Source organism: Dermochelys coriacea, chromosome 8 (assembly GCF_009764565.3).
Source record: "Dermochelys coriacea isolate rDerCor1 chromosome 8, rDerCor1.pri.v4, whole genome shotgun sequence".
NCBI classification, from domain to species: domain Eukaryota; kingdom Metazoa; phylum Chordata; order Testudines; family Dermochelyidae; genus Dermochelys; species Dermochelys coriacea.
Window position 1 is genome coordinate 72,185,013 of NC_050075.1, and position 24,073 is coordinate 72,209,085.

The window sequence follows — 24,073 nt, forward strand, 5'->3', positions numbered from 1 at the left end:
GAGAATCTTGCCATTGGTCCACTCTTCATCTTTAACAGATTTGCCTATAGATACAGAGCCTTTCCCTGAAAAGTTTTAAAATTAAAGTAGTTAGGTACATCTCCTCCTTTTTAAATTTATTCTTTTTCTGTTTGATTTTGCACTGGCCAGAAAGTAAAATAATCTCTCAGCAAAAGAAATACAGTATGGGGAGTGGCTTTATAAACTTTGTACACTGTCTGCCAGCGTACTTCAAATTTGACTTGGAAGACCCACACCCTAGGAAATATTAAGAATAGTTCAGGGTCTATATGAAATTAATCCTTCACCTCTTTACTGAAATTGCCAATGAGGATATCTATTAACGCTAATATCTAGGGTGGATCTTTTTTATGCAAACATTTGTCTACCTCAGATAGTACTGGCACCATCAGTTTCAAGTAGTTCACTAAACCACCATCATATGTTAAGTATCCAGTCATGTTTAATGTGGCCTGGGTTAATTAACGCATTAAAATATGTAATGCCCCATAGCCACAAAAATGTTGCCGGAGACTACAAGTTTGGGCTTACAGTAGGGGAGTAGCAATTGCTACGAGTTTTCATAGCCTTCCATGGATCTAAAGTAATACACTTATATCTTTTTTTAAAGAAAGCATTTCTAGATGCCTTTAACATCATTGATCCAATGCAGGAAAGGTTGCTTGTCACCTGCAGCACTCATGTTTCTGAGAAGTAAGTTCTAGCTGATTTATGCATTGTTTCAGCACTGGTACCTGAAGAGCATAGAAAAGAAAATAAAGAAGAGAGTCTGGTGCATGTACAGGGGTTAAGATGCCAGCTAAATAAGCTTGGCCCATACTCCCTGAGCCAAAAGCAATGTCATGTAGGTAGAAGAAAATAACCATTGATTGCAAATTGAGAATAAAGAGTCTATAAGACACTAGCACAGCAGGAAACTTGCAGACAAAATATTAATGGGTGATAATTCCCATGGGGAAAACTTAACAGCACCGAGACCAGCAGGCATCTAACCAGATAGGCTCAGGTAGCCCATCTAGTTAATGCAAAGTTTTCCTACAGATGTTATGTAGAGCTCATATGTGGATTTAAGAAACCTGAGGAGCTTTGCAAAAAAAATAGGTCACATGATTGCAAATGGGTAAAGAAGAAATGCTTGTGAATGTTGGGAGAATGGGGACAGGTGTAGATTTGGCAAGGGGTGCAGTGCAGTTCCTGGGGACTAGGAGTCAATGAGCTTATTGCCTTGTGGATATATAATTAATTAGAGGGTGGTCAAAGTTTTCCTCTGAGCAATGACATAATTTTAGTATGGCATGTGCCTGTGTTTAACGAAGAATACTAGATTAGCCCCTTTTAGGACTCTGAAAGCTGGCTTAAGATCACAAGGGCTGTTTTTAAAGTTCAGAAAGCTCTGTTTTGGATTGAAAAAGCATATTTGAACATTGTCTGTTGGGGTTCTTGGGGCAATATCTTGTGGTAACAATCACAAAAGGAATATCAGTCAGAGATAAAGATCAAAACCGCAGTGACAAAACATGCTCATCCCTGGATATAGTAGATCACAGTGTCTGCTCACCACCTTGTTTTGCTCTGATGACTAGCACTGACATTGAGATGTTGCTTTTTCTCAGGAACAAAATCCCACTGAATCTCTGTGTATAAGAAGTGCTGCTATTGTTTCAACAGCTTTCTCACGGACAGATACAAACATAGCCTTAGCTACATGGGCTTCATAGAGGCAAGCTTTAGGTTAAAGAATAAAATGTGTCCAAACTTGACATGAATAATCGTACATACCTTCTCTTTATACACTGCCTCACAAATACAGCTGTGTGATACCCAACAGAATGATAGAAAAGTTTATTTTGATTCGGTATTCCTATTATTGACCAAACATTTTGCTCCCACCACTGACTCCCCTTACACAGATTCCACTTATGGATATGTTTCTTGAAGTCAGGGCTTTCCTGATGGTTTTTGTAAGGAGATTTTACTACCTGTTAGCACACAGTTTAACTTAAGGTGCCTTTAAAAACAAAGAAAGACCGCTTTGGTAGACAGACAGACACTCACTAACTAGCCCTTTGATTTTATTTTTGGTTTCTCCACAAATACCACTGCTGCTGTTGCTACCAATTTATTATTTCTGGTTATGTTGTGCCTTTATAAAGGGAACAATACTGCAAGGTGCCAAGAGCCTGCTGAGGTGGTTAGTATGCTCCTCTTCTCTTTACTTATTGGACAGCGAGGGCCGTAGGTACCTCCCAACAAAACTGCTCAACAATTTACAAGATTGAACTTTAATTTTCGAATGTCTTTGGGGCAGGGATGTCGTCTCTTATGTCAGTAACCCATTCTGCACATGTAAAGTATTATATAAACAATCAGATGGCTGCAGGTAGGATCCAGTTCAATTGTGGGACCAGCCAAGGACAAAGAAAGTGACCTGATCATGATTCTGAAGAGAAACCATGAGGTGCAGGGGATGGATTCTCAGATAACTCTTTCTAAGCTCAAAGGATTTTCCATAGTGGTGAGGAACCTGAAGCAGGGGAATGCATGTAGGTGTGTTCAGTATTTTGTGTAGGTCAGTGTATATCTCTGTATATCTACCTAAGTAAAGAGCAAGGGTGTTTTGGAATCCTAATGTCTGTGTGTCTGTTGCCTTTCACTGTCACGTGCACCTGAGGAGAAAAATATTAAAAATAGTAAAATCTCTCGCATTTCCCAGAATCCCAGTGCAGGTGTAGGAGCTGCTTGGATTGGGGAGGGGTCTTGGGAGAGACGGCACTAGTTTTGAAGGCTGGAGAAATTGGGCTGTGGGGTCCTCACTGTGAAGAGGAGTGTCAGAAATCAGGCCCAAAGTCAGGGAGGGCCTAAACTCTGCCCAGCCCAAGGAAGCTAAAGGCACATCCCCAGATCTGTGACACCTGTATTTTTATCACTTAAAAATGTAACTTTTATTCTACTAAATATCAGAATTTGCTTTTATACTCAAAATAGTCATTTAACAGTTAATCTGGAAAATGACTCGATAGGGAAACAAAAGTGTTCAACATTTTTTGTACTGTTTCTTGGCTGCATTTTAAAACAATGGGCTTTGACACTAAATACAATATAGTAATTTTCTCACTTTGTTTTATATTTGAATATTCCAGTCAATGAATAATGGTCAGTTAATAGCATAAACTCCCTTCTTAGAAAGCAATAGAGTCCTTTTCCTCATCTTCACTGATTGCCAGGTTATTTGTATATAGAGACACTTTCTTCTTGTATAATCAGTTTGCTGCTACCCATTTTACTGCCAAACATTCCTTCTCAATAGTAGCATAATGTTACCTAGGGAACAGCTTATGGCTCACACATACAGTGGTGCCACAAATTAATTTCACAGTTATCAGGATATAGGGTGATAATAGCAACATGGGCTACTGTGAAATTACCATTGTTCCCCTGGTGTATCAGTGTAATTATTACTTTTGTGACAACTATGCAAATACTCATGCCATTCCTTTAGGATGCGATGTGCTTTCCCTTTTCTAGCTTAGTATTTTGTACTTCAGAGAAATATCTGAATGAATTTGAGTCTGAAGATCAACCCACCTTTAAAAAACCTACCTCCACAATTTTTTGTTAAACAAATGTCTGGCCTGAATCGTATCTGGATCGGAATATGAAGCAAATCAGAGGCTAAATTTGCGGAAAAAACAAGTATCTGCTGTTTTTCAGTTATTTCCAGTCTGAACGTGCTGGTAGAAACAAAAGGTACCCTTGTGCTCTTTCCTGCAAAGAAACACTCAAATATCAGCAGAAAGGAAAGCCTTGAAAAAGTTGTTCTTATTAAAGGACTCTTTTGAGTTTGTTCAGTGCTGTTGCATTGAGTCTGCTGTTTGTGCCTCAGCCTTCTAGCAAGAAAGAATGAGAAATTCAACACCTTTAATTTTTTTACATAGAGATAGGAAGACATATCACTAGGGCTGGATTGAGTTGTTGCTCCTGGCCCTGTGCATGAGGCATTGTCTAGTTGCATTACAAAATCACATGGATACAATATGTTTTTTTTTTTTTTTCCCCCACCAAATGCATCCGATGAAGTGAGCTGTAGCTCACGAAAGCTTATGCTCTAATAAATTTGTTAGTCTCTAAGGTGCCACAAGTACTCCTTTTCTTTATGGATACAATAGTATGAAAAGACCTCTGATTAAATAATTGGTTGATTAACAACCCAGGCATAAGCACATATGTGCTGGACAGCTCATCTCTGTCAGGGGATATATGGAGAAAGCAGAGGCTACGTGATTGCCACCTATGTTGGAGTTTCAACCTTTCTGTTAAAGAAGATTTTGATTTTTTTCCCATTTCAAAATGACATTTCATTTCCATTTTAAATTTTTGTATTATGTAATGTAATATAAAGTTGAACTCTAAACGAAACATTTCAGTTCTATTGAAACTAAACATTTTCATCAACTCTAAACAATATCTCTTCTGGAATAGGAAACTTCAAAATTTTTTGTTCAGTTTCAGAATGGAAACATTTTTGAATTTTTGGACACAAATCAGACGTCAAGAATTATAACATTCAAAAACCAGTTGGAGAACACTTCAATCTCTCTGGTCACTCGATCACAGATCTTAGAGTGGCTATACTTCAACAAAAAAGCTTCAAAAACAGACTCCAAAGAGAGACTGCTGAATTGGAATTAATTTGCAAACTGGATACAATTAACTTAGGCTTGAATAGAGACTGGGAATGGATGAGTCATTACACAAAGTAAAACTATTTCCCCATGGTATTTCTCCCTCCCACCCCACCCCCCAATGTTCCTCTGATATTCTTGTTAACTTCTGGAATTAGCCTACCTTGCTTGTCACCATGAAAGGTTTTCCTCTCCCCCCCCCCCCCCCCCCCCCCGCTGGTGATGGCTTATCTTAAGTGATCACTCTCCTTACAGTGTGTATGATAAACCCATTGTTTCATGTTCTCTGTGTGTGTGTATATAAATCTCTCCTCTGTTTTTTCCACCAAATGCATCCGATGAAGTGAGCTGTAGCTCACGAAAGCTTATGCTCTAATAAATTTGTTAGTCTCTAAGGTGCCACAAGTACTCCTTTTCTTTTTGCGAATACAGACTAACAGGGCTGCTACTCTGAAACTTGAGTAATTTTGTATCATCTGCAAACTTTGCCATGCCCCGGGGCCCAGAGGAAGCCGGCACCTATGGTTGCAGTACAGATCCTTGGGGGGGACCCAGCTATGTACCTCTGTCCACTGTGAAAACTGACCACTTAGTCATGGGAGGATATGGGGTGGGACATGGGGGGGGAGGCGTTCTCCTCTCCCTCCCCCCCCAAACTGCAAGCCTCAGGCAGGCAGCTTTATAATGCAATATAATCAGTTCTGCAGAGGAGACAGGAGAGTTCTCCCAGCTTGGGCCCTGAGGCGTGGACTCAGAATTTGTTTATAACAAGAGTAATTAACAGCTGATTAAGATAAGAAAGGGCTGTTAGGCTATTTCATAAAGTTAAATGGTCTGTTCCAAGCTTGGTGAACTGAAAAAAGTAAGTAGGTTTTAGCCCAGAAAAGTTTATGCCCAAATAAATTTGTTAGTCTCTAAGGTGCCACAAGTACTCCTCGTTCTTTTTGCTAAATGATAGAAAGTAATTGTAGATTTTTCTACAATTTTTTCAATTGTCCTATTCAAGAGGTAGTGACAAAAGTTACTGATATCTTTCTTTGATAAGATAACTGATTTTTTAGACAAAAGAAATGCAGTAGACCTAATCTACCTGGATGTCAGTAAGGCATTTGATACAGTTCCACATGAGAAATTATTAGTTAAACTGGAGAAGATGGGGATTAATATGAGAACTGAAAAGTGGAAAAGGAACTGATTAAAGGGGAGACTGCAAGAGGTCATACCGAAAGGTGAGCTGTCGGGCTGGAGGGAGGTTACTAGTGGAATTCCTCAGGGATCAGTCTTGGGACCAATCGTATTTAATATTTTTATTACTGACCTTGGCACAAAAAGTGGGTATGTACTATTAAAATTTACAGATGACACTGTTTACTGGTGACCTTGTAAACTGTAGTAATAGAAATGGGATGAAATTTAATAGTGCAAAGCACAAGGTCATGTATTTAGGGACTAATAACAAGAATTTTTGCTATAAGTTGGGGACTTTTCGATTGGAAATGACAGAGGAGGCGAAAGACCTGGATGTATTGGTTGATCACAGGATGACTATGAGTCATCAATGTGATGCAGCCATGAAAAAGGCTAACACAGTCCTGGCGTGCATCAGGCGAGGTACTTCCAGTAGAGACAGGGAAGTGTTAGTACCATTTTACAATGCATCCGATGAAGTGAGCTGTAGCTCACGAAAGCTTATGCTCTAATAAATTTGTTAGTCTCTAAGGTGCCACAAGTACTCCTTTTCTTTTTGCGAATACAGACTAACACGGCTGCTACTCTGAAACCTACCATTTTACAAGGCACTGGTGACATCTCATCTGGAGTACTGTGTACAGTTCTGGTCTTTCATGTTTAAGAAATATGAATTTAAACTGGAACAGATGCAGAGAAGGGCTATTAGGATGACTGGAGGAATGGAAAACCTACCTTATGAAAGGAGACTCAAAGAGCTTGGCTTGTTTAGCCTAACCATATGATTACTCTCTATAGATGTATCAGAGGGATAAAAAACAGGGAGGGAGAGGAGTTATTTAAATTAAGCAACAATGTGAACTCCAGAACAAATGGCTATTAACTAGCCATCCACAAGTTTAGGCTTGAAATTAGGTTGAAATCTAACCATCAGAGGAGTATAGTTCTGGAGCAGCCTCCCAAGAAGAGCAGTGGGGGCAAAAAACCTAAATGGCTTCAAAACTGAGCTTGATGAGTTTATAGAGGGGATGGATGACAGGACTGCCTACAGTGGCGTGTGGCCCACCCTTGACTGCCTGTAGCAAAAATCCCCAATGGCTGGAGACGGGACACTAGATGGAGGGGGCGGGGAGGGGGTGCTCTGAATTACTACAGATAATTCTTTACCAGATATCTTCCTGGTGGGTCTTGCCTACTTGCTAAGAGTCTAACTGATCACCATATATGGGGTCGGGAAGGAATTTTCCCCCAGGTCAGATTATCAGAGACCCTGTTGTTGTTTTTTTGCCTTCCTCTGCAGCATGGGGCATGGGTCACTTGCAGTTTTATACTAGTGTAAATGATGAATCCTCTGTAACTTGCAGTCTTAAACCATGATTTGAGGATGTCAGTTACTCAGCTAGAGCTTAGGGGATATTACAGGAGTGATTGGGTGAGGTTTTGTGGCCTGCAAGATGCAGACTAGATGATCATGATGGTCATTTCTGACTTCAGTAAGAATATCTGAGTAAGAATATGCATTACAATTTTAAACCTAACCAGTGTCCCTTAAGTGACTTTCCACCAGATGTCAGAACATGTTAGTATCAGAGCTGAGTGGGTCTAATATTTAATTTTAATTTTCTTTCTTGATACAGGAATTAGATAAAGTGCTCCTGTCAGATAATTTTCAGATAATTTTCATGTTATTATCTTAAAACAAAGAAAACCCTAGAGTTTTCCGTTGCCTAAGTAGCCCCCTGGAATTATGGTTAAAGTTGCCGCTCCTCAAAATAAATAAATCTGAAATGGCACTCCTGTGGGCAGGCACAGAATTTTCTTCCCCCTTCCCCCCCCAAGTGTGGCCCCATTGGCCTGACTGGAGTCGCCCCCCCATATAGAAATCAAACTATGCCTATTCATTTAGTCCTTTTCTTTGTTTCCTGTCTTTTATTCACTTATTGACCCATGAGAGGACCTTTTTTCTTGTCTCATGACTTTGCTGAAGAGCCTTTCATGTGCAACCTTATGAAAGGCTTTCTGAAAGACCAAGTCCACTATGTCAATTGGATCACTCTTATCCACATGGTTGTTGAATCCATCAAAGAATTCTAATAGATTGGTGACACATGACTTCCCTTTACAATAGCAATGTTGACTCTTCCCCAAGATATCATGATCATCTGTGTCTGATAATTCTGTTCTTCGCTATAATTTCAACCAGTTTGCCTGGTATTGAAGTTAAACTTCTGGCTTCCAACTGCCAGGATTTCTTCAGTGTCTTTTTAAAAAATCCACATAACATTTGCAGTGGTTCTGTGGTTTCATATTTTAATTGCCAATTCGGAGAAGGATCGGGATATTATACAGGAGGATCTGGATGACCTTGTAAACTGGAGTAATAGTAATAGGATGAAATTTAATAGTGAGAAGTGTAAGGTTGTGCATTTAGGGATTAATAACAAGAATTTTAGCTATAAGTTGGGGACGCATCAATTAGAAGTAACGGAAGAGGAGAAGGACCTTGGAGTATTGGTTGATCATAGGATGACTATGAGCTGCCAATGTGATATGGCTGTGAAAAAAGCTAATGCGGTTTTGGGATGCATCAGGAGAGGCATTTCCAGTAGGGATAAGGAGGTTTTAGTACCGTTATACAAGGCACTGGTGAGACCTCCCCTAGAATACTGTGTGCAGTTCTGGTCTCCCATGTTTAAAAAGGATGAATTCAAACTGGAGCAGGTACAGAGAAGGGCTACTAGGATGATCCGAGGAATGGAAAACTTGTCTTATGAAAGGAGACTTAAAGAGCTTGGCTTGTTTAGCCTAACTAAAAGAAGGTTGAGGGGAGATATGATTGCTCTCTATAAATATATCAGAGGGATAAATACAGGAGAGGGAGAGGAATTATTTCAGCTCAGCACCAATGTGGACACAAGAACAAATGGGTATAAACTGGCCACCAGGAAGTTTAGACTTGAAATCAGACGAAGGTTTTTAACCATCCGAGGAGTGAAATTTTGGAATAGCCTTCCAAGGGAAGCAGTGGGGGCAAAAGATCTATCTGGCTTTAAGATTCTACTCGATAAGTTTATGGAGGAGATGGTATGATGGGATAATGGGATTTTGGTAAGTAATTGATCTTTAAATATTCAGGATAAATAGGCCAAATCCCCTGAGATGGGATATTAGATGGATGGGATCTGAGTTACTATAGAAAATTCTTTCCTGGGTATCTGGCTGGTGAATCTTGCCCATATGCTCAGGGTTTAGCTGATTGCCATGTTTGGGGTCGGGAAGGAATTTTCCTTCAGGGCAGATTGGAGAGGCCCTGGAGGTTTTTCGCCTTCCTCTGTAGCATGGGGCATGGTTGACTTGAGGGAGGCTTCTCTGCTCCTTGAAGTCTTTGAACCATGATTTAAGGACTTCAATAGCTCAGACATGGGTGAGGTTTTTCATAGGAGTGGGTGGGTGAGATTCTGTGGCCTGCGCTGTGCAGGAGGTCGGACTAGATGATCAGAATGGTCCCTTCTGACCTTATTATCTATGAATCTAATTCCTTCAGAACTCGTGGGTGAATACCATCTGGCCCTGGTGACGTATTACTATTCAATTTGTCAATTTGTTCCACACCTCTAATGATACCTCAGTTCCTCTAATTTGTCACATAAAAACAATGGCTTGGGTGTGGGAATCCCCCCCCCCCCAGCCTTTGCAGTGAAGACTGATGCAAAGAATTTATTCAGCTTCTTTTCAATGGTGTTGTCTCTCTTAAGTGCTCCTTTATCACCTCACTGGTCCAGTGGCCCCACTGATTGTTTGGCAGGCTTCTTGCTTCTGATGTACTTACAAAAACTAACAGCATATTTTTCATCTTTACCTAGTTGCTCCTCAAATTATTTTTTTGGCCAGCCGTATTATACTTTTACACTTGACTTGCCAGAGCTTATTTCTATTTTGCTCAGTAGGAGTTGACTCCCAATTTTTAAAGGATGCTTTTTTGCCTTTCTGTACTTCTTTTTCTCTGCTGTTTGGCCTTGGGGCATTTTTTTGGTTCTTGTCCTGTTTTCTGGATTTGAGGTATACATTTAGTCTGAGCCTGTATTATGGGAGTTTTTAAATAGTCTGCTTTCCTTTGTATGCCTTTCACCCTTGTGACCAATGTTCCCTCTAATTTTTTCCATCCATGAGCGGAATAAATTTTGTTTTGTGCACTGAGGTATGTGTGGATGTGTGCCACCATTAGAAACAAAAACCTAGATATAACATATATATTTAAAGTTACCATAGGGATAATTACACCAGCCAGGACAAGTTAGGCATTTTAGAACTCACTACTCAAAGAATTAAATTTAAGTGTAAGAAAGAAATAAAAATTATGAACTGCATAGACCAGTCAAAAAACTTAAGATAACACACTTTGAAAGAATAAAATTACAGAGAATATATTGCACTGCAGGAAGTACCAAGAAGTAACAATAACAATAATACAAGTATGTGTTGGGAGGTGAGTGTGAAAGACTGTGTTTGTGTCTGACACAGAGACAGTATGTATGCTGGCTGCTGGGGAAGTTTCTGAGAGACCGTGTGCTGTTTCTTTTAGGCACTCACTCACTCACCACCCAAAAGGCTGGTTCAAACCTTAAACCACAGCAGCTCTCTCCTGCTCGAGTCCTGAGCCCCCAGTCCCTTCTCCCTTGCTCTGTGGAGATGGGATACAGGAGTGGGAGGGGGGAACACGCTGATATCAGCACCCTCCTCCACCCCCGCTCTGCACGGCAGCAGGAGGGTCCTGGGAGCAGCTGCAGGAGCAATGTGGCTACAAAGCACCAGGGGAAGGGACACCTGATCACATGCTGCTGTATGTGCGTGGCTCTGCTAATCAAGTGTGTGGCACTTGAATCACTCTGAGTGGCCGCCTGGCCACGCAGTTTAGAGGGAACACAGCTTGTGACTGTTCCCTTATTTCTGTTTAACTAGCTTCTTCATACTTTTGTAGTTCCCTTTTTTGAAGTTAAATTCTACTGTGTTGGGTTTCTTTGATATTTTCCTTCCCTACAAGGGTGTTAAATCTAATTACATTATGTTTGCTATTATTGCGTGGTTCAGCTGTATTTACCTCATGGACAAGATCCTGTGCTCCACTTGGAACTAAATCAAGAATTGCCTCTCACTTTGTGCGTTCCAGGACAAGCTGCTCCAAGAAGCAGTCATTAATGGTGTCTAGACATTTTATCTCTGCATCCCATCCTGAGGTGACATGTACCACAGGCGCCAGTTTCCTGTGGGCCCCGGAGGTGCTCAATCCCCCCGTTCCGTCCCTAGCTCCTATACCACCCACCCCCTTCCCCAAGCCCCCACTCCACCCAGGCCCTGCTGCCACCACCACTCCACCTCTTTCTGCCCCCACCCTGCCTCTTCCCCGCCTCTTCCCACCCGGGTCCACCCCTTCCTCTGAGCACCACCTTTACCCCAGCGCATCCTGCATGCCGCAAAACAACTGATCGTGGCGGGTGGGAGATGCTGGAGGGAGGGGGAGGAGTTGATTGGCGGGGCCGCTCACGGTTGGGAGGCACTGGGAGAGGGAGGTGGGTGCTGAGCACCCACTGATTTCTTTTCTATGCGTGCTCCAGCCCTGAAGCACCCACGGAGGTGGCACCTACGACATGTACCGAGTCAATATGAGAACTAGCATTTCTGTAGAAGAACTTGTATGTTTTATCAATAGTTAGTTGCGTGCCATCACACTTTTCCCATCAGTGTGTTACTGAAGAAGCTGCTGATGGGGGTTGCCACTATGACTACTTCTTTCCTTGAATCCAGAGACTGAGAGGCCGTGGAGGTGATGAGTCCAGCGTATTCAGTTTCTTTCCATCCCTTGTTGTAGAGAAACTGCTGGAGATGTGCAGTGTTAGACAAGGCAGATTTGCTACTCCCTCCCATAATTTACATCTGGCTAGTGAATGGTCATAGTGCTTAGCAGACTGCACAGTCAATTTAAAACCCTGAATTGGGGATTATGGATAGGGCCACAGGAGAAATAGGGACTGGGATGGCTCTGCATCCCGTGCGGTTGTGCCAGTATTTAAAAAGGAGGCTCAGAGGCTGCTGTTCTTACTTTTCCTACAATAAATGCTGGGCCCCAACAGTGCGTGTGCTGGCTGACAAGGCAGACTGGGGGGACTGGGGAATATATTAATTTTGTTTCCCCACATAAGCACTTTTTCATAACTGTAGACAAGGAGGGAGGCAACCTCACTTGGCAAGCAAACCCATGTTACATGCACTTGCTGCAAATGTGTGCACTTGGTACCTGAGTATATGTACAAGTGCTTATACAGAAATGCTTGAAGTCTAAATACAAAGATGTTGAATATATTGATAATTGTGTTAGGGTAGGTAAACAATTTTTTTTAGGAGTGTTGAGAGATCATAGAATATCTTCACCTAGGATTTTTTAAATATATTTGTCTCTTGGTGCAATCTGGTGCTTAACACAGAGCAAATGTTGCTCTTCAGAAATATTTCCTGTGTCTGTGGATAAAGTTCTCTCTGTCAGGGAAGGTTTAGCTGTATTAAGAGACAGGGCAAGCTGCATGAGAATTAGGGAAATCATTACAAGAACCCTTCGTGCTGACTGATGAAAACTTTAAACACAGGAATCTGACATGCATCCTCCAATATATCACAATCCACGTTCCCCGGAAACAAATGGGTATCAGAGCAAATGGGAAAATGGTATTCTTTAATGTTCCACCCACGGGAAAAGAGTCACAAAAAACTTTAGGGCTTTATGCACAGCCATCTCTTTTTACCGTATTAGAAACCATGGCCCTCTAGCTTCTAGACAGTAAACCTATGGTCTCTTTATGCAAAGCACTGAAAATAAATAAATATGTTTATTTGCTCTGAAGAATATAAATAGTTCCTCTTATCCAGTGGAAAATGTTGGTACTAAATTAAAACAAACAACCTATCTCCTTTCAGGCAGAGTTGGTTATTTTCTGTTCCTTGGCTTCAGAGCTAATATATTTTTACAGGTTGGTGCAGAAAGATATTCATGTCACTTCTGCCCCCATAGTAAATTACTAGCTGGATCCCCTCCTGTATACTGTCTCCTTAATGAGTTCCAATGGAGTGCCATCCCTCCATGCTTGGCAGCTCAGACAGATTTCCCAGGGTTGGCAGGGCAGATATTCTCCACTTTTCTCAGTGAAGGACTTTAACCCCTTCCTTGTCCTGTTAGATATTGGGTACATGCACCCTATCAAAGGGAAACATATGTGAAAGCAGTGGATAGAACATAGTTTTGGGATCTCTGTACCTGACTAGTCCTTGCATTTTTCAAGGATGGTTTAGTGGAGTTCTCAGGGTTCCCTCCCCACTCTGAATTCTAGGATACAGACATGGGGACCTGCATGAGAGACCCCACTAATCTTATTTCTACCAGCTTAGGTTAAAAACTCCCCAAGGCACAAATTCTCCCTTCTACTTTGGATTAGGTAATGCTGCCACCACCAAGTGATTTAGACAAACTCAGAGAAAGGACCACTTGGAGTTCCTACTCCCCTCTAATATCCCCCCAAGCCCTCACACCCCCTTTCCTGAGGAGGCTTGAGAATAAACAAGATGAGCACAGACCAACCTTGGGTTTTTTAGGACACTAAAAAATACCCCAATCAGATTCTAAAAGAAACAGAACTTTATTAGAAAGAAAAAAGGTAAATGAAGCACCTCTGTAAAATTAGAATGGAAGATAATCTTACAGGTCAATCAGATTCAAAAACACAGAGGATTTACCTCTGGGCCAAACTTTAAAGTTACAAAAAGAAAACCAGGAGTACACCTTCCTCTCGATGCAGAGAAAATCACAAGCCAAAACAAAAATAAGCTAATGCATTGTGCCCCTTGCTAATACTAATTCTAATGGGGTTGGATTGCTTGCTTCCTTGATCTGTGTTCGGCAAGCACACAGAACAGACAGACCAAAACCTTTCCCCCCTTCCCCCGCCACCAATTTGAAAGTATCTTGTCCCCTTATTGTTCCTTTCGGTCAGGTGCCAGCCAGGTTACCTGAGCTTCTTAACCTTTTACAGGTAAAAGGGTTTTGTGCTTCTGGCCAGGAGGGATTTTATAGTACAGTATACAGGAAGGTTGTTACCCTTCCCTTTATATATGTGACAGGAGTATTGGCCACTGTTACTTTACTTTTCTTTGGAAATCCTGTAAAATTTTGTTTTTGCTCTTCACAAAGTGCAAGACAGGAGCTTTTTCACAGATGGATGTCATTGTGCCAAATTCAGTCTAGGAATCTGTGTTGCAGTCTTAAATTAGCAATCCCTAAAACACAGGACTTTTTTGTGAGTCTTTACTTTGCTCAATAGTCTTTCTTTACAGTTTTTCCCACAGAGATGTTAAAAGGTGGAATGCATCAAGGAAATTTAACTTTAGCTCAAGATTGAAGCTTAGAGCTAATTATGTTGAACCAAAGGCAGCAGGGCAGATAAAAATGGAAGATTTTTTTTAAAAAAAATGCACCCTATTTTTTTTAAAAAAAATCTGATTTTTTTTTAAATTCAGGTTAATTTTCTTAAAATAAACCTATTTAAATTAAATTTGAAATTGTCAAACTGTTAAGGGTTAAATTTATAAGCTATTATAATAATTTATATTAAATGCAAAAAACTAATATTAAACAGTACATGTTTGTTGCAAGTTATAAAGTCAAACGACTGAAGTAGTGTTAGTTACTGGCTAAGTACTTGGAACCAGAGTCTGTTGAAGAGCTAAACCAGCTTTTGACAGTAGTATCCTCTTGTGCAGGTTCAGGAGGAATATTTTTTCCTTGTTTAGGTTTATTCAACTACTTCTGTTCAATGACTAGTTTAGTCAAAGTTAAGAAATCATTTGGGAGCTGAAAAAACAGCAAGTGTGTTTTCTTCTTCCAGTTTGTGAATAAAAACTAGATTTATGGATGAGCTCTTCTAGGAAGAAAACATAAAACCTCACTGATAAAGTTTGCAGGTGACATAATAGATGGGGGAGTGGTAAATAATGAAGAGAACAGGTCACTAATAGAGTGATGTGAATTGTTTAGTAAGCAGAGTGCAAGCAAACAATATGTGTTTTTAATATGGTTAAATCTAAATGTACACATCCCTGAAAACGGAATGTACTCCATATTTTGAGGATGGGGGACTCTATCCTGTGAAGCATTGAGTCTGAAAAACTTTGGAAGGCATGATGGATAATCATCTGAACATGAGTACCCAGTGCGATGCTGTGGCCAAGAGGGCTAATGTAATGGTTGGATGCATAATCTCAAGGGGAATCTCAAGAAGGAGTAGAGACATTATTGTATTTCTGTTTTTGGCACTGGTGTGACCACAGCTGGAGTACAGTTCAGCTGTCTACAGTTCAAGAAGGATGTTGATAAATTGAAGAGGGTTTAGAGAAGAGCCACAAGAATGATTAAAGGGTTAAAAAGCACGCCTTATCGTGAGACTCAAGGAGCACAATCTAATTAGTTTAACAAAGAGAAGGTTTGATTACACTAAGTACTTACATGGGGAACAAATATTTAATCTTCAGTCTAGCAGAGAAATGTATAACATGAGTCAATGGCTGGAAGTTGAAGCTAAACAAATTTAGACTAGAAATCAGGAGTGATTTTAATTTTTTTTACATTGAAGGTAATTAACTACTGGAACAATTTACATATGATTGGGTGGATTCTCCATTGCTGGCAACTTTTAAATCAAGATTGGATGTTTTATAAAAGATATGCTTTAGTAATTATTTTGGGGAAGTTCTATGGTCTCTATACAGAAAGTTAGTCTGCATGCTCACAGTAGTTCCTTCCAGTTTTGGAAATCTATTAATCTGTTAATTTAGTTCTAAAATCTTGAAGGACATGGTAACCAAAATGACCAGTTCAATTCACTAACCACAGATAATACTACTTTTGTTTAATAAATCAGTGAGTTTTAAATGCAAAGCATGTTTTGATTTAAAAAAAGATAAACTTCTTTTATATATCGAGAGAATTTAATGTAGTTTTATTTAATAAAAAATAAAATGCAATTCTATTTTTTGTGAATTTTTAATTTAATTTGAATTTCCATCGAATAGAGCTTGATATAAATTGCAAGTAAAAATTTTACCTAGTAAATAAGAAATACATGATTCACCATTTTCTAGCATAATAAAATATGAAAATTAAGACTTAATATGTTTAATTAAGCTATATAATTGCTTAAATAAATATGTATAGCTATACCGTATTGTCTTGGTTAGCAAAAAGAAGCACAAAATGTAGTGCAAAAGTAATACTTAGACAAATCCCAGATCTACACTACAAACTTACATCGGTATAACTATGTCACTCAGGGATGTAAAAAATCCACACCCTGAGCTACGTATTATATCAACCTAGCTCCCGGGGTAGAGAGCGCTGTGTTGATGGGAGGGCTTGTCCCATTAACATAGCTCCCGCCTCTTGCAGAGGTGGATTATGTACACTGATGGGAGAAGCCCTTCCATCAGCGTAGTAGCGTCATCACTGAAGTGCTAATGCTCACAGCTGTACCAGTGCAGACCTGCCCTATGTCTGTACTACACATGGTGGTGTATGAATAGCATGTAGCTACATGCTGCAGTGAAAATCAGGCTGCATACACCCGGCTGTGTGTAGCTACATGTGTCAGTGAAAGGCTCTGGGGGGGGAAGACTCAGCTTTTTCCCACTGCCTCCCCCCTGCTTGAACCTTTTCCTTCTACCAGCGTTTTTCCTGCAGCGGGGAAGGGCTCTAGGAGCAGTGAGCTAGTAAAGCCTTTCCCCACTGCCTCCCCACTTCTGGAGTCCTTACCTGCAGCAGGGGAAGGCTCCAGCAATGGGGGGCTAGTAGACCCTTTCCAGGCTCCAGAGCCTTTCCCTGCTGGCAGAGTCTTTTTCTGAAGCAGGGAAAGACTCCAGCAGCTGGAAGGCAGAGGGACACTACATGGCTAAAAATAGCAGTGAAGAAGGGAAGGCCCAGAATGGGCAAGTGGAGAGCTGTGTGTAGGGTATGTATTCAGGTATTCTCATAACTTCAGATGTGTTTGTGTGCCGTGCCTCACCAACTTCACTTCTACTTAAACTCGTACTGGAGGGCTACCCACGTACATACACTACATGCCTGAAAGAGGTGTGCTGTATAGACAAAGCCTTAGTTGTAAATCAACATGCTTTAATAGCTACCAGCCAATGAGAATCAACCTTTCTTTAGGAAAATAACTGAAGTGCATGATTAAAATTGGTGATTTAAATTGCATTGGTTTAAATCAATCCACCCTGGAAGGTGAAAGTCAGAGTCAAGCAATGTAAACTCAAGGAACATGAGAACAAAACAAGAATCAGGAACTGCATGATACTAGTGTTATGTGGAAAATGAAATGGGAGTATGAAACTTTCTTTGAAAAATGGCCCCTTTTACATAGTCCAGTGTAGAGCACTGAAGTCCCCGTTATTTATCTCTACTTAACTCATCTGTCCTCAATGTCTCATTACAAAGGACAGGACAGATCTGCCACACCAAGTCTGAGTGTATAGCAATGTGTTCCCTCTAACACCAGCCATGAAGGTTGTGAACCTGCATTTTGGCCCAATCCAAGAAAGCACTTAATCACAAATTTAATTTAAATTTTAATCTGAAAAGTCCCACTGAAGTCAACATAACGACATAGTCCTTTAATTTAAGCACATGTGTAAGTACTCTGCTGGATCATGCCAGTGCTCAGCCCCTTGCAGGGGCAAGCCCCTAACTGTATGGCTTCTACAGTACACCTTGTTTGTGATGTCTCACAGAATCAGACTCTGCTCCTGGGAATTCAACCTTTGTTTCCTGTATGACAGTACAGAGCCCTACCTTATGGCCAGCAAGCTGGCCCTGAAACAGCTCATTTGTTGAGAGCACTCCAGGGATCCATTCCAAGTTCCATCCAGAGGCTACCTGCTAAGAACACTAATACTTCTGTCACACTGAGGATGGTCCTGATCTTGTGTGAGTACATTTCTATGAGGAATAGGATTAATAATTAATGCATGTTCCCTCTGTGTAAAATAGGATAATCTCTGACAGATGGTGGTTTTTAACAAGAACAGTACAGTAATTCAGATCAGAGTAAGCATGTTTTATCTCTATGCCTCATTGAAATAAAAAGACACTTACTTGGATGGGATGTAAATTTTCACGGATTTCTTGCATTGTAACTTCTAATTATAGATTGTGGAACCCCTGATATTCAGAGATCATGTGAGATATTTGTTGTTTTAACATCAAATTTCATACGATTATGACCTTCCATTAACTGTCAAGTGTGTGTAATCAAAGGTTGCCAACTGAGAGGAAAAATTAAGTTGGGCAGGAACTTAGCAGCAATATTAGCAATAAATAATTTAAAAATTGCAAGTACCTGGAAAAATGCTTTTGCTGAAATTTATTATTAATTTATTATAAACAAAAATGTTTTTTCTTTAAAAATACCTAGAAAAATGCGTCTTATGGAAGCAGATTTTTTTTTTTTTTTTTTTTTTTTTTTACTGAGGGCATGATAACCTAAGATCTAAAGGGCACATTGGGTACCCATCCTTGTACTCAGGTTGCACTGGCCTACAAGGAAAGGCCATCTCTTTCTCTGGTAGTTGCAGAAATCTATTAATGAATACTAATGAATGTCTGATGTGCTGTAAACACATTGCATATTTAGGTTCTCTCATTATACCTAAAGAACTGCTATTAAAGCAAAGGATATTGGTGATGGATAGGTATCATTGCTTAAATGAAGGTTTTGAATCACAGATATATGTGCAAGTAGTTATTTCCTTCCATTTTTGTAAAATACCATTCTAAGTGATTCCCTAGAATGAATCATGTACCATACATAGCATCAAAACAATGTGTGAAAATGCTTCATATCATACTAAATAGATATAGATATGTCTGCAGCATCTAGATTGCATCCTTGGAAATGTCCATTTTGACCTTTTCCTCCAAAAGTGCTTTTTAAATACTATCAATCTGTTGTACAGAATATAGGTATTGTTCAAATCAATAGATTTGAAAAATGAAAGATTTTTGCTCTCTGAAGGCTATTTGAAAAGCAGAGGGTATTTTTTAAAGAAAAACTTTATTTTAAAGTTGAACAAATTACAGAATGATGGTTAATCTTAAAATAATGTGTTCCCACATATTATAAGATCAAAGTGAAATATATTTAAACAATTAACCATTAATTAGATGATATTTTTGTTATCAATTTCTGTTACATATTTGCATTGGTGTCAAGCCCAAGTCAGTGTTAGGGCTCCATTTTAAGTCTCTATCCCCAAAAGCTTCCAGTCTAATTTGAAACAAAATGCAACAAGTGAGTGTAACAAGTCATGGGTCAGATTGTGGATCGTTTATACACACTGGTGGGCAGTTAATTGTATGAAGAGTCCCACTGACTTCAGTGAGGCTACATGGGTGAGTAGTTACTCAGGAGTAACTCAATGTAAGTAAAGGATTCACAATCTGACACAAAAGGTATAGAATGCATAGAGAGGATAAGAATAATATAATAAGATCAGTTAGAGTTCGTAAGTAATATGTAGTAACAGTATAATAGCTATGCCCACAAGTAGGTATTTGTGGTTGGCATCGTTGGAGGGAGCAGAGGGCGGTACAACAGACATTAGCGGATAAGTAGACAGGTACAAAATTGTGAAGGGCCTTTCAAGATGAGGACCAGAAACTTGAATTTCACACACTGGAAAATGAGGAGCCAATGGAGGGATTCAAAGGGAATGGTAATGACGTAGTCATAAAGACAATCTTAGTTGCTGCATTTTGAATGGATTGTAAGGGGAAGATGTGGGTGTCAGGATGGTCAATAAAAATGAGGTTACAGCAGTGATAATGTGGATAATGAAATAATGAAGATCTGATCAAGTAAAATGTTATGGAATTAAATGTTAGATTTAGAGGGTAAGATCCTCTAATGGTCTTTCATATCATTGAAACTCTGAAATAAGGGGCAAATCAATTAGCAGTCTGTCCTGATAAGTAGGTGTGGAATTTGTGAACTCTATAGAGCAGTTTCCCACTTTGCTTAACTAAGGAACAGCAGTTCTGATACTGGTGGTACCACCACTGTTAAACCTTTTCATACAGTCCAGCTGTTCTGAAATTCTCAAGACAAGTGGGTCTAAATGGTAGAGGCAGGCTGGAAGAAGTCGTAAATCATTCTAGTTTGGATTGCTAGATTCCCTTGGACTCAGATTCCATTAGACTCCTAGCCACATGCAGCTTGCATTTCTTTGCATAGTGCCTTAAATACTGAATGTCCTCAAGAGAGGAATGCAGAAGGCAAAGCAATTGCGAGGAGGGTGCTAGCTTATTTTTTTTAAAAGCGAGTGAGAGTCTAACAGTCTGAGGTGTTTTAACTTGCACCTTCTTTCAGCTTCCTTAGCATATAAATTAGACCAATGTTGACTCACTTTCACTTCTGAATTTGGCCCAAAGAATCCAAATTAGCACGTACCTCATTGACTCAACATTTCAAGATGGAGTCTTATTCTCTCTAATACTAAATCAGACTGAAGACTTGTTATTGTGTACTCTTGATCTTTGAGACCTACACCCATGTCCCAATTAATTTTTCATTTAATAATTTCAGTTTTGGTCTGCCTTATAGAATGTAACCCTACTAAGTCTTTGTGCTTCAAAAAAGTTTGTTCTAGATAAAGACATGTCTATGCTGAACTACCAGAGAGAGAAGATTTTGATATAGGGCAGCACGGGACATAGAGTGGATGTGGCTTTTCTGTGTGGGCCTCAATGAATAGGGTCATTAAACAACTGGTGGAAACTGACCTAGATCAACAGTGGGTCCAGCGGGACAAGAATTGAACAATTGATACTCATAGTAGGAAGGTCCAGCAGATGGGTTTGTAAACTCAGCATGGCCTTGCCTGGTGACAAAGGATTGAGACATGACAGGCATGGGATGAAGTGTTGGCTTCTGGAAGAGGCTGGTTGCTCTCACCTTGGACTTTCTAAGGGGTCAGAGAGAGAGAGTCTAAAATGGAATCTGCTATAGCTTGGCTGGTGGATGATGCTGGCTTGACCAAAATGGGCTAAGCTTTAGCCTTCATTTCTCTGTGCTAATCTAAGGACTTCCGATGCTGCATTCCAGTTGACTAATCAAAGCAGAGTAGAATTTAAAATGCAGCTTGGGATCCTGCAAATACTTGCTGAGGTGCATTAGTCTCTGCAGAGTGTACAAATCTTTAACTAGGAGTCTGTCTCAGTTGAATTCACTGACTAGAGCTCATAGTTTGAAGCAGGAGTGCTGGAGCCTGGAGGCTCAATCTCAGAGGCAGTGTGGCCTACCGCAAAGGAAGATTGGGACCCCTTTAGAGGTCTGGCAATTTGAAGGGGTTCCTCCAAGTGATTGTTTGATAGTGGGAGCATAGCACCCCTACTGTGGATCTGTGACAGCCTCTTTTAAGTGTAAAAAAAAAAAAAAAAAAAAAGCCACTGACTACAGCAAAGTTAATCATTTCTAAAGATGTTGATCTGTAGTTTGGAGAGTTGTAAAGGGTCACCTTACACCAGGGATGTCAGTTATCTGGCCCACAAGCTTGAACCAGCCTGTGTGATATATTTATGTGATCCATGTGACATTCAGATTTTGAAGATTCTAATCTTTCATTTAAAAAAAGGGGGTGGGGCATATGTTCAGCCTTCATGGCTGGCAAAGTAACATTTGAAATATGAACCAATGTTGTTTTCCCATTTCTTCAGATATCCTAAAACAATGGCTCTGAGAGGTGTGAATCCCTCTGCCCCCATTAATCTCATTTGGGTTTTAACTTTAGAGCTTGGTGATGACGCTTTCATGTAAGCATGATTATCTATTTAATTGCTAATCGTTCCAGCGGATATTATGGGGCCGGAGGTGAAATCTACAGAGGCGCAGGGACTGGGAGCTGCTTCCAGAAAGGAAATGTGGAAAAAAAGATCATAGGTCATGTACAAAGCTGAATGAGAGGGAGGATAAACAAAGTGAAGAAATAGTTATGTTCGTAGGGGAGCATATTTCTCCATTAAGTTATGCTGAGTGCAACAATAAGATGCTGAACAAATAATGAACAGTGATAACTAAATCCATGAACCATATTCTATTCCTGATTTTTGTGCAAACTTCCCATTGACATCCGTGGGAGATCCACTGTGGATTGAAGGTAATAAATTGTCATAAATGTAAACCTTCTGATTAATGTTAAAATCAACATTTGAGCCTCTCCATAAATGAGTGTGACACCTGTAACTTACATATGAAGTGAGCTGTAGCTCACGAAAGCTTATGCTCTAATAAATTTGTTAGTCTCTAAGGTGCTACAAGTACTCCTTTTCTTTTTACATATGAAAGTTTCTCTCCCTAGGATAAAACTATCCCTGAAACTCTGCTGCCCACTGGAACTATTTGCTGCAAAACAGCAGTTTGGAATCTTTTTTCCTCCTTTTTTTTCCTTTTCATTGCACCAACCCAAGGTTGAGTTAAGAACATTAAAAAAAAAAATCTAATTGGCAAAAAAAAAATCACATTTGCTAATGCTAATACTCTTAAAGTTTATATTGCGCTCTTATCCATAGTTCTCGGAGCATTTGCAGTAACACAAGGGAAATAAGGGAAATGCTGACACAGTGTTTGCAGTAGTAATAAATAGGGCTACAGCAGTATATTATGAAAAACAGCCAGTTCTCTCTCTCCTTGTGGTAGTATGTTCCAACCAGATTTCATCATTAACTCTTTAGGATATGATATCTTATATTGGAATTGGAGTGGATTTGAGATACATCTGCGAAGCTTATTTTACTTTAAAATATTCTCAGGCACCCCACCCCCCACTGTTCCTCAGATATTCTTGTTAACTGCTGGAAATAGCCTACCTTGTCACCATGAAAGGTTTTCCTCCTCTTTCCCCCCCCCCCCCCCCCGCCACTGGTGATGGCTTATCTTAAGTGATCACTCTCCTTACAGTGTGTATGATAAACCCATTGTTTCATGTTCTCTGTGTGTGTATATCAATCTCCCCTCTGTTTTTTCCACCAGATGCATCCGATGAAGTGAGCTGTAGCTCACGAAAGCTTATGCTCTAATAAATTTGTTAGTCTCTAAGGTGCCACAAGTACTCCTTTTCTTTTTGCGAATACAGACTAACACGGCTGCTATTCTGAAACCAGGCACAGGACTGACTCTTATATTTTGCATGGAGCTCATTGCCGGATTGGGGCCTTAAAAAGGGTCTGATTAACTATAATTTAAAAAAGAAAACACCAACAACACTAAGACAGCTCCTTGCACCTGCCCTTTTCTGCCACTTCTTATCAAGACTTATTTCAGTCTTTTGGGGCTATATTTACTTGCTAAAAAATCTGGCAGGAACCTGACCTGGAGGAAATAGGTTGGCTGTCTCAGCTATGCCTGTCATTAAGCTGTTTAGTAACATTCTCACAAAATTATGTACTACTAAAGAACAGTCTGAATAATTGCACTATTCTGGTTTCTTGTACTGTTTGTGATATGCTCTGTAGTTTGGCAAGGGAGCCAAATATTTATCTGTTTGCACTAGTGTAGCTACACAGAAATAGCTGCAGTTGCACAAACAACTAGTGTGGACATACTGCATTCATGTAAACTCTGGGTTGCACTGATATGGTTACTCCGGGTTCAAACTGGGATAAGCTGCACCAGTACAAGCCACTTTTTACACCAGCATATCTTCACCAGGGCTTGCACCTGCATAGTTATAGCAAAGCACTTAAGCCTATGCTTGAGTCCATCCCTACTCAGTAAAGTGGTTATGCATATGCTTAACTTTAAGCATTTGAATAAGTCTCATGGAAGTCTATGGCACATGCGTGCATACTTAACTTTAGGCACATGATTAAGTATTTTGTGGATTATAGGTAGACTGATGTATAGGGGCTTGATCCTGCACTACTAAAGTCAATGGGAGTGTTGCTATTGCCTTCAATGGGAATAAAATCAGACCCTGGAGTCTATATCTAGAAAACAGACACATTCACATATCTGATGGGCGGGAGAAAGAGAGAGAGAACATCCACAAACCACAAAGCAAAGTGAGTTAGCCAGATTGTTAAAGCTGACAGTGTT

At 40.0% G+C, this 24,073-nt stretch overlaps 1 protein-coding gene across 3 annotated transcripts in view; it reads left to right on the plus strand.

The window, feature by feature from the left end:
* DPYD (dihydropyrimidine dehydrogenase) overlaps window positions 1–24,073 on the plus strand; it is a 542,721-nt gene that overhangs the window by 90,482 nt on the left and 428,166 nt on the right. The gene's annotated exons all lie outside the window — the stretch shown is intronic.